Consider the following 11,723-nt stretch of genomic DNA (forward strand, 5'->3'; position numbering starts at 1 on the left):
GCTGTAGAGCAACCACCAGCCAACTCCACTTCTTACAATTGACCTTGATTGACCTATTAAACTCAGAGCCCAAGGCTCATGTCTTTCCCCCTTCCAAAAACTGCTCGGCACATGGCTGGGAAGTCTTACTTTTTTAAACACCCAATCACAGTACCCTTAACTACACTTAAACAAACGATGATCTCTTAATATCAAATATCGAGTGTTCAGATTTTAAATTTTGTCTCCCGTTTTTCTGTGCTCTTCTGTGTTTGAGTCAGGATCCAAACAGGATCCATACGCACTGTATTGAATTAATATAATCGATATGTTGTTTAAGTCTCTTTTAAAGATTAAAATATTGAAATTTAATCTTTGTGCCCCGACCCTTCTCTTCCCCTTGATATTAGCTAAAGAAACTAGACCATTTATCATATTTGGTGTCCATCCATCCCTCTAAATGCTGCTGACTGCATCCCTATGTGTCATTTAGCATGCTACTCCAGCTCAAGTACTTCCCCTAAACTATAACTCACATCTTTGATTTTTTTTCTGCCACTTGATTCAGTCATTTGATTGAAATATTTTTCATTTATGTGATTTTATGAATAATGCCAGAGATGTAGAAGTAAGAGATTTAAAAAAAAAAAAAAAAGATTGAGTAATTAAGTATTCTTTGCTTATTCTTTTACCAGCACAGGGGTCCTTGCCCCTCTCGGGATAAAAATCAAGAAAGTGAGTGTGTCTACGGCCATGCCACCCTGAATCCTGTCTGATCTCAGAAGCTAAGCAGGGTTGGGCCTGGTTAGTACTTGGATGGGAGACCACCTAGGAAGACCAGGTGCTGTAGGCGAAAAAATATATATATATAAGGGATTGTAAACTGACAAGGTCCTTGCAATCTGTGAGATCAACCAAGGGTTGCCTCGCCTAAAAAAGAATGAGAGAGAGAGAGAGAGAGATCTCGAGAAGGAAGGAAAGAAGGAAAGAAACAGTTTTGCAGAGAGAAAGGTTTATTAAAGTGAAAGCTTGATGTACCAAGGGAGTGTACTCTGAAAGAGAATGGATGTGGCTTCCTGAAGTCAACTGGCATAGCATTTTTATGGATTATCGGGGTTAGGGGATGGGTTAACTTTCATTGAAGGGAGGAATATTCATAAATTTTCTTAGAATAGAGTGGGATTTTCAATAATTGGGTTCCCATCCCCTTTTTGGCCTTCTATGGGCTGCTCCAGATCTGTCATGGCCCTAGTGGGCGTGTTATTTAGTATGGTAATGAGAACAGGTCAACCAGAGGACACTTCTTCTAATCAGTGCTCATGCAAGGTGTTGGGACTTTTCCTAAATCTGTTATGTCTCTTTTATGGTTACTATTCCAACCATTTTTGTTTCTCATTGGTGGGAAGGAATGGCTCAGGTTCCTCAGGTATGGTTCCCCAGCAGCGGCTTTCAGTCATGGTGACTACCAAGCACAATTCCATATACATGGATTGGACACCTACCTGCTATTGAATCTTCACTGCTTATTAGCTGTATAACTTTGATCAAGTCAACCTTCATCTGAGCTTGCAAGTCAGGCCTGGGGAGCCCAACCACCCAGAAACCCAGAATCTCCATCTCAGGACAGCTTGCTGAGCTTCCGGGCCCACCTTTCTTAATTCTGGAGACAGTCCGATAAACATTTATGGGTACAATGAGTACCATCAGCGTCTGATTTGACAAGAAGATTGTGCTCACTCATTCCGTGCTTCATTCAACGTGAAGGCCTATAATTCCAGGCACAGCAGATAGATCCGTGAACGAGAAAGATAAGATTCTTGCCCTTATGAGGTTATAGTATATATACTAGTGGAGAAGTGAAAGAGAAACATAATAAGGACACACAGAATTGAATGGAATGGATAAGTTCAGATTCTGAAAACTGGGAACAAAATAAAGAGGGGGATGTGATAAAGTGTTAAAAAAAAAAAGACCAAAATGGAGTCACTTTTGCTAAGCCATGTTACCAAACCAACACTTACTAACTTAATTGCAGTTTTAGCTTCTACAGGAATGAAAATTTAAACCAATCTATCTTGAATTTCCTCAGCAACACTAGTGAACTGCTAATCTGCCTAATAAGACCCCCTTCCTTTCCCTAAGGGTAGGAGTCCCTGCCAGAAATAATCCACTCTGAATTTCCCATCTCCGCTCTTTTTTTGCCTATAAAAACTTTCCATTTTTGTACACCTCGGAGCCCCCTTTGAGTTGCTAGATGGGATGCTGCCAGATTCATGAATCCCTTAATAAAGCCAATTAGATGTTCAAATTTACCTGGTTGAACTTTGCTCTTCAACGAGAGTAATGGGAAGGGGTTTATGTGTGGCTCCTTTAGAAACGGTGACTTGAGAGGCCTCTTAGAGGAGTTAACGTTTGATCTGAGACACGAGAATAAAAAGGAGTCAGCCAGAAAAGAACTGGAAAAATAATTCTCAGAGGAAATAGCTAGTGCAAAGGCCCTAATGCAGGAATCTCGGGATTTTCTGAGGAGCAGAAAGGAGACTATATCTGTTATGGGGAGTAGTACTTACACAGTGTTGAAGAGGGCATCTCATTGGGATGAGGAGTTAGAATTTTCAATTGAAATGGGAGCCACTGAAAGGTATCACATAAGGGAGATGATTGCAGAGAGGCCAGAGAGGAGGAAAGGAGACTAATTGGTTATTTGAGTGATCCAGGTGAGAGATGATGGGCTCAGACTAGGCCGGAGCCATAGAGACTGAGGTGGAGGTAAGTATACAAATTCAAGAGCTTAGGAATGATTAAATGTGGAAACCTAAGAAATGAGAGAAGTCAAGTACGACCCCTGGGGTTACCGCCTGTAAGTGGCTTTGTCTTTTTTGAGATGTGACCCTGGAGTCAGGACGGGTGGATGGGCACATTCAGCCCCAGAAGCTTTGGGGCAGCGAAGCGGGAAGTTGGCACTGAGGTCGTGGGCGATTAGAAAATTGCTTCAGGACTGGAGGAGAGGACCAGGAAGTGTAGACTGGGAGGGAACTGGGCCCAGGGATTTTCAAACACCACGAAAGGAAGGGAGGAGCCAGCAAAAGGTTGTGAGTCAAACTTCCTTCCTCCTTTCTCACTTTGTTCACGTCTGTATCCTCCGGAAGATTCCTTTTGTTGCAGGTAAGGCTGGGGAAGGTAGGGGGCGCGGCATTGAGCACCCCTTTGGGGGTCCCCCAACTTTACATCCCTTGTTATTCACCGGCCAGAGAGAAAGTCATCTTCCTTAAGCTTCCCCTATCCCGAAAGTGAGGATATTAAAACAGCAGTGCCATGAGGAAACCATGAAGGCTAGGAAAGGAGGAAGTACTTAAGCACTACTGTTAAAAAGAGGGTGGGGGAGATGAAATTTGCATGTTTTTTGGGAGCTGTGGACTAAGAGCTTTGGAGCTGGAAAGAACTGAGTTTTCATCCTATCCTCCATATCTTGGATGTGAGGCTTTGAACTTTATCTCCAACCTCTTCAGTTATTTCTTTATCTGACTGGGAAATAGATTTGGAAGTAATAATTTTTTTATGCAATTCCTTCCATTGTTAGAAAAATTGAATTCGTTTTCAAACGACAAAAGGAATACATGTTTACTGCCAAAATGTCTTAGAAAATAGACCCCAACTAGCGCAATGAAACCATCCTCTTCTCTTATACCTTTGCTGCTCGCCTCCTTCTCAAGTGTGGCTCTTGACTCTTCCCTTCCCTGCAGCCCTCTCCTCACTCCACTCCCAGACTCACTCTGTTATTTAATGTGTCTTTTCGTACTTATTTCTATGATCATATAAATTTAAGCAAACACATAGTGAGAGAAGTACCTTTTTTCCTGTGTATAAAATGGGTGAATTTTCTACATATTAAACTTTAAAGTTTGAATTATATATCATCAACTTGCTGGAATTCTAGGCGCTGAGACGCAGTTGTGCAGGAGACCAAGTCTTCCTCTGCAGACAACTCATCTTCCAGGCCGACTCTCAGTGGGTAAGCAGCAAAGACCTGGTAGCTGAGTGCCTGGTAGCTGGAGGAGTGGAGGGTGATGGCGCATGCGCGGGCGTGCATCTCTTAGAGTGATTCAGGGGACTCGCCCTTTGCACTGATGAGGAATGAGCCTTGCAGCACATCTAGGATGGGGATGTTTAACATTGTACTTTGGTAGTCGGGTGTTATTAGCAGACTCCACGACTTTGTCATCACCAGAAATCACAGGTATTTTCATTTCACATTATGGTTGTTGCAGGTATCATGAAAGTTTTATGCTCTCACTACCTCAAAATTAAAGTAGTTTAGACCTGCCACTCAGTCTTGTTGAATAATAATAGCTTAAGTCGTTCACATATTCAGTAGCTCAAATTTAGTATTTTAATAACTGAATTTAAATACTGAATTCTAGTTTTTAAATTCTAGGTTAATAAAAATAAATATATGGTCTCTTTCTCACTCAAGATCCTAGGTAACCCTGAAATTCTATCCACTCTGGCTTCGGAATCCCTAATCAAGGTGGAAAGCAAGATTTTAAACACTGAGGCTGGAGCAAAGTTGTTGGCAAGTTTTAGGTCAGGGTTTGAGGCCATCAAATATAGGTTGGAAAAGGAAGACTTCAGAGGCTTAAATAAAGTTCAGGGATGAGTTCTGATTTATGTTTTAAGGAAGTTTCTCTAATACAGCAGCAAACTTTGGAGACTAGGATGAATTAGGAAGAGTGAGGAACATTCAGAAAATCATATACCCAAGGCACTGGGGGATGGGAGAGAAAATAAATTTCCCCTAATGTCTTGATTGGAAAAAAGCTGATTTTGATTTCCATTTGCTTGGTTTGTAACTGCCATCTTTTCATATGTTTATTATCTATTTGCATTTCCTATATGGTAAGTTACCTTTTCAAAATAGGCAACCTATTCTTTTTGTTTGTTTTTTTTTTTTCTGAATTTGTTGGCTGTACTGTAAACTTTTTTTAGCTAGAGTTAATATTCCCCATTCCAATTCTCTGGCCACCCTGAGCTGTGTGGTATTTCTTCAATAGTGCCAGGTTTTTAATTTCCTTTTTTTTTTTTTTTTAATGGCATTATTCTTTTCACATTTTAATTACTTCAGAATTCTAACAATTCCCAGTGACTCTTTTAAGGTGGAGAGGCCAGATAAAATTTGCCCCAGCACTGGCTATAATCAGTTTTTTTTAAATACTGGAATCTCTTTTGGTTTGCATTCCCCTAAAAATTCAGCATATTTCCATATGTTTTCTGTCCATTGTCATTTCCGTGATTTTGTGTATGTGCTTATAAAAATGAGATTGAACTACACACAGTTTCTGCAATTCGTTTTTTTCCTTCCCGCACCAAGGCCGTCCCTAACCAGTAAATGTCTCTGATACACACCCCCTAATAGCTGCATATAATTGCACAGTGTACACAGACCTTTGTGGGTTCTACCCTTCCTTTATTAAAAGGGCATTGTCTTCTGGGTTTTTGTAACAAAAACCTCAGTACCAAACTTTTTGTTCATTTACTCTTCAGTACTGGTGGCTTTGTTCCTGGTGTAGATTCTTAAAGGGAGAGTATATATTATTTCTGATTTTAATATTTTTTCCAATTTCTTAAAAAGTTGTAACTATTCTCACTCCAGATAGGTAAAAGTGGACACATTTTTTTCCAATTTATCCCCAATTCCTGGGATTAGGCCACTTTTCATATGTTTAGTAGTATTGCTTTGCGTTCCCTCTATTTTTTATTTTAGCTTTTCAATTTGTGTAAAATCTTAAACTAATGATTTTTATGGTGGTTGTTCTAGGAGTATATTTCCTCTTCTGTGACCTTCCTACCTGTCTTATCAGAACTATTTGATTAAAATTGTTCTATACAGTTAAATGAAAACTTCTAGCTATGGAACTTTTTTAAATGTTGAATATTTTACTGATTTTTCCTTATAATGCTGATCTGATGAGGGTTTTGGTTTTTTTAATTTTTTTTGGATCAATATTTGATTACTTAAAAAGTTTTGCCTAGGATATATCATCTAGGCTTTTTTTTTTTTTTTACAACCATACATTTGCAAACCATGTTTTAAAATCCTTGTGCTGGGTCTGTGTCCTTTCTCATGCTTAATTTTACACACTGTAATTTTTTTTCCAATTAAAAATTCTCACTTGGCTTTTGATTTTATTCTTTACATTTGCTTTTAACTTTCTATTTTTATCTCAGCCTTTTATCTTTCCTTGGTTTTTATTTAGCTACATTGTTCAATGCACAATGATATTTATATTTGTGGATTACCATAAAAAAATATTTTTTTGCTTTTTCATAGTTTTGACCCGAATTTTGCTTTATATGGTTAATATTGCCTTCTTTGTGCTTTAATTTTCTCTGCATTTATCTGTATAGTTTTGCCCCCTATTTTCAGTTTTCTTTGGCATTTTGCTTTAACAATATCTTTTGTAGGGCATAGAGTGCAGTTTGTGTGTTTTAACTGGGGAGAGCTCAGTGGTTTTCCTTAACGGTGTTCAATTTTTAAGAAAATTTAGGAGTACTTTCAATCGTAAAAAAAATAAATTCTGGAACCTACCACCTAAATTCAAAAATAAACTTGTCTTCCATATGTCTCATCTATTCCATTGCTAAAGTTTTTGAGTAAATCCCAGACATCGTGTCATTGTACCCTTAAAAACTTCAGTGTCTATCTCTTAAAAAATAAGGACTTTTCTTAAATAACTTCTATATTATCACAGCTAATGAAATTCATATTTCTTAATATCATTTAACACTCAGTTCATAGTCAAAATTTCCTGCTTTTCTACAATTGATTTGTTCAAACCAGGATCCAACTGAGGGGCACACAGTTCTTTTAGTCTCCTCAAGTAGAACTGGCCTCTTGTTCCCCGTCATTGAAGTATTACATCTATATTTACAAGTTTGATGAAAATAACTTTTTTTTGGTCTTCTGGTTTGTTATTGAAGTTACCTAGCCTTTTAGACAATATTAAAACATTTGCTTTTTACTGTTCTCTAGAAGAGTGTGAGTACCACTACCATAAATGTTACTTCACAATTTTCAAATTTAATTGTGAAAATGTAATAATACTCCTATTTTTGAATTACACTTTATTAGTAGTTGTATCCCCTTTTTATTCATACCCTTATTTATTTGCATTTTTTTCTCTAGCTTAGTCAATGTCACCAGAAGTTCTTGGGGGCATTTTGTTCTTTATGTAGCAATTTAACTCAATTTTCATCCTTCTGACTTTTTAAATATTTTGTCTATAAATTCTCCTCAAAGCCCACTTTCATTGTGTACCGCAAGTAGTTACTAATGACATTCAGTATTTTCAAGTTTCTTTTAGTTTTTTAATTGAGTTATCTTAGAATTTAAATAACTGTATCCTTTAATATTTAATTACCAAACAAATTTTTATCTTTTAATATGGGCTATCTTAATTTTTCCCGATTCAGTTTTTATGTAATGAGAAGTTTTTGAACTTCTTAGCTACTTATGTGACTCTTGCATCAGTCTGTTTGGAATAGTCTCCAAAGTTCTATTTTTTAAGCTTTAGCATTGCAGTTAAGATGTCTTGTGCTAATTGTTTTTAGTTAATAAACTTAATTTTTTCACCGCAGATTAAGTGGAAACTACAGAGTTTTCATATACCCTCTGCCCCTACACATGGACAAACTCCATTATCAACATCCCACACCAGAGTGGTGCATTTCTTATAATCAGTGAACCTACATTGATACATCATTATCATCCAAAGTCCATAATTTACATAAGGGTTCACTCTTGGTGCTCTACATTCTATGAGTTTTGACAAATGTGTATCATGTATGTATCCACCACTGCATCACACAGAAATAGGTTCAATGTCCTAAAAATTCTCTGTGCTCTACCTAATCATCTCTCACCCCCTACCATCCCTGTGAACGACTGACCTTTTTACTGTCTTCCTAGTTTTGCCTTTTACAGTATTATACTTAGAATCATACTGTGTGTAGCCTTTTCTTTCTTTTTTTTTGTATATAACCTTTTCAGATTGGCTTCTTTCACTTAGTAATGTTCAATTTAGGTTCCTCCATGTTGTTTCAAGGCTTGAAAACTCATTTCTTTTTAGTACTCAATAATATTCCATTGTCTGGATATACCACAGTTTATACATATATATACTGAAGGACATCTTGGTTGCTTCCAAGTTTTTGACAATTATGAATAAAGCTGCTATAAACATCTGTGTGCAGATTTTTATATGGATATAAGTTTTCAACTCCTTTGGATAAATACTAAGGGGCATGATTGCTGGGTCTATGGTAAGAGTATGTTTAGTTTTGCAAGAAACTGCCAAACTGCTGTCCACAGTGACTACCATTTTTTATTCCCACCGGCAATGAATGGGAGTTTCTGTTGCTAAACATCCTCACCATCATCTGATATTGTCAATGTTTTGGATTTTAGCCATTCTAATAGGTGTATAATGGTATCTCATTGTTTTATTTTGCATTTCCCTGATGACATGATGTGGAGCGTCTTTTCATATGCTTATTTGCCATCTGTATATCTTCTTTGGTAAGATGTCTGTTCAGGTCGTTTGTCCATTTTTTTAATCAGGTTGTTCATTTTCTTAATATTGAGTTTTAAGAGTTCTTTGTACATTTTGAATACAGTCCTTTATCAGATGTACTTTTTTGTAAATATTTAATTCCAGTCTGTGGCTTGTCTTCTCATTTTCTTGAGTTTCCTACTAATTTGATTTTTTTCTTTCTGGAATGTTTGTTATCTATGGAATTAACTAACCACCTATGAACAGATGATTCATAAATGTATGTCTGCAGAACACAAACTAGCTTGGGCTCTTCTATTTATTTTGCTGTATAAATGCTGCTCATTTCTCAGATCAAATTTGAGCCACTTTCCCAGAGAAGCTTTCCTGGATCTCGTAGTGTTGGCACAGTAGCATTTTGATATTTGTTTCTCCCTAGATGTTAACTCCCTTGAGGGCAGGTTCCATGTCTGGTTTTACTCAATGTTTTTTTCTTTTGCATCTAGTGCAGTACCTAGCAATAAATGTGCTCAAAAAATGTGAATAAATGTCTAGGAATTTATAAAGTTCATGTCTGCATTTAGAAGTTTTATCTGGACATATGTAGATGTATTGTATATCTTTTATTAATTTTGCGCCAGCTCTGATGAATTTTTTCTCTCAGATGACTTGAGTCCAGGACTGTTTTCTGTTACCATGCAATATATTTTTTATCATCCATTGGCTATATGTGAGGTTTTTCTGGTTATGTTCCTCAAAGCTGTCAGGACTCAGGAGTTCCATTTCTTCTTTCTCTTCTATTGATCTGTTTCAATAACAGTTAAAATTTTGATTATTTATCCTAGTCTCCTCATAAGTTACTGAATCCACTAAAAGGGTGTAATTTTTCTTTTTAAACTTATAAGTTTAAGTAGTTTGGGTCTTGACATCCATGATGAATCAGCAGGTGGTATGATTGTTAGTACTTCAGCAGCAAACTCAGCTGGTAAAGCTTGATTACCTGCTAGGTTTTCAGAGGGAGAGTCAGGAACTGGCATCGCAGCTATTATCCAAAGTGTGCGTATTGCACTTTCCCTATTAACTTCACATCCCTATTAACTAAATAATGAAGAAATGGTGGTCTCTCTCCACCATGCAAGGTTATACTTATGCAGTATAGTAGATTGCTTAAAAACAAAAATGAACAACCTAAGTGAGTCTCCTCAAGGACCTGTGGGAGGAGGCATGGAATTTAGTTCTTCTGCTTCATTCAGGATATGTGTTAACATTTGTACTCTGGAAAATAATATTCTGAATTGACTTGATAGCTGGTTTTGATAAAAAGTCTTAATGTGAATCTCTGCAAATCTCCCTCCCAAAGGGGACTTCTCTTTTTCCATTTTGTGTAAGATTCCATACACGTCACCTTAGACTCTCAAAATTTTGCATGATACATTTTTTTAAAAATGGTACTTATTTTCTTGTAATTAATATATTTAACACAGAGAGCATTGCAAAGTTAATGGTATGGGAAAACAGCCAGTTTCCATCATTCTTATTTCTCTACTATTTAATTTATTACATTTAAGTCTTAAGACTATACTTTTAGGTATCATTTCTATAGTTTGTTACATTCAAGTCTTTACATAAGTGGGATTTTAATGATCATATTGTATGAATTTTGAATTCTGATTTTTTCCTTTTGTTTTAGTGCGAATATACTCATCTTGTTTTGGTCACCCTTTTATTAAATTGTTATGGAGTACACATAGCATAGTTTACTTAATAACCAAGCTTACATTCCTGATTAGAGTTTCTCAAGATAAACAATTCATCAGTAAACAATTTTTATTTTTTTATTTTTTATATTTCAGATAATTTTTTTTAAGATTGAGTTTGGGGGAGTCTAGAAGGCCTGCAAAAACAAGACTTCTGGATTAAAAAAAAAGAAAAAAAATCCAGTCTTGACAACATATTCAAAATGTCAAATAAAAAATTCCTAGACCTGCTAAGAAACCAAAAAATATCACCCACATGGAAAGAATTAGGTTGATATAAACTGAGATGGCTCAGATATTAGAGTTAAAATATAAAGACATGTCAACAGTTATTATGAATAAATTTAAAGTCTTGATAGAAAATCTGGACTTAATGGCTGAAGATATAAGGGAATCTCTTAAAAATGACCTAAAGGAAATTTTAGGAGTAAAAAATTCAATATCTGAAATGAAAAATCCAAAGAACTCCAGTACCGGAAAAGAGTGGCAACAAATAAAAGATACGGCCTCAATAAAAACAGGATTGGTAGAGAAAATAGAAGGAGAAAACTGTAAAATAGCTGAGGATGTTGAAAATTTGACTGTTAAAATAAAAGAAATAATTGAGCTGAGTAGCAAATTATACAAAGCTGAAGAGTGTAATACTAACCAAGGTAAGAAACTGTCCCAGAATGAATCACAAAATCACAAAGTCATAGGAAGTGTGGAAGAAGCCATTAGTGATGTAAGTGACAGAGGTAGAAATTTCAACATCCATTTAGAAGTTACAGGAGAGGGCCAAGAGAAAGGAGAGGAAGAAATGAAGGAGGAAAAAAACCACTCAGAATTTCAAGAATAAAGAGAAAATTCTGAAAGTCTCCAGAGAAGACGAAAGGAGTTATACTCACGTTGGCAGCAGACTTTTCATCAGCAACACTGGATGTTAGTAAGCAATGGAGTAATGTCTTCAACATTCTGAGGGAAAATGATTTTGAACCTAAATTTTTATGCCAAGTTAAATTAATATTTAAATGTGATGGTGAAATAAAGACTTTTTCAGACATGCAAAGCCTCAGCAAATTTACCAGCCAAAAATTGTTTATGAGAGAATTACTGAAAGGTGTACTTCCACAAAATAAAAAAATAAAGAAAAGAGGAAGAAGATATGGGATTCAAGAGAAAGTGGTAAGGATACAAATCTGTAGAGCTTATGTATAAAATATAATAGTTGTTAAAGTTATTTTGAAGAGTAAATTAATTTTTAAGAAATAATTCCTTAAGTAAAAGCATGACATTAAAAGTAATGATTAAAAAGCCCTTCCCCCTTCTTTTTCTTAAATGGATGTTGGAAGCTTGAGAGAAGAAAGAGTTAACAGTTGTTTATTTGAGAGGAGATTGGACATACTTATTCTAGGTATTGATAGAAAAAAATGTATATGTTAAATACTTAAAGATAAAC

The 11,723-nt window shown here is 36.0% G+C and overlaps 1 pseudogene; it reads left to right on the forward strand.

The window, feature by feature from the left end:
* The first annotated feature begins 722 nt into the window (after nt 1-722).
* On the forward strand, nt 723-832 carry LOC112485907 (annotated as a pseudogene).
* Nucleotides 833-11,723: the final 10,891 nt, after the last annotated feature.

This window comes from Pteropus alecto, unplaced genomic scaffold (assembly GCF_000325575.1).
Source record: "Pteropus alecto unplaced genomic scaffold, ASM32557v1 scaffold25, whole genome shotgun sequence".
Taxonomy (NCBI): Eukaryota; Metazoa; Chordata; class Mammalia; order Chiroptera; family Pteropodidae; genus Pteropus; species Pteropus alecto.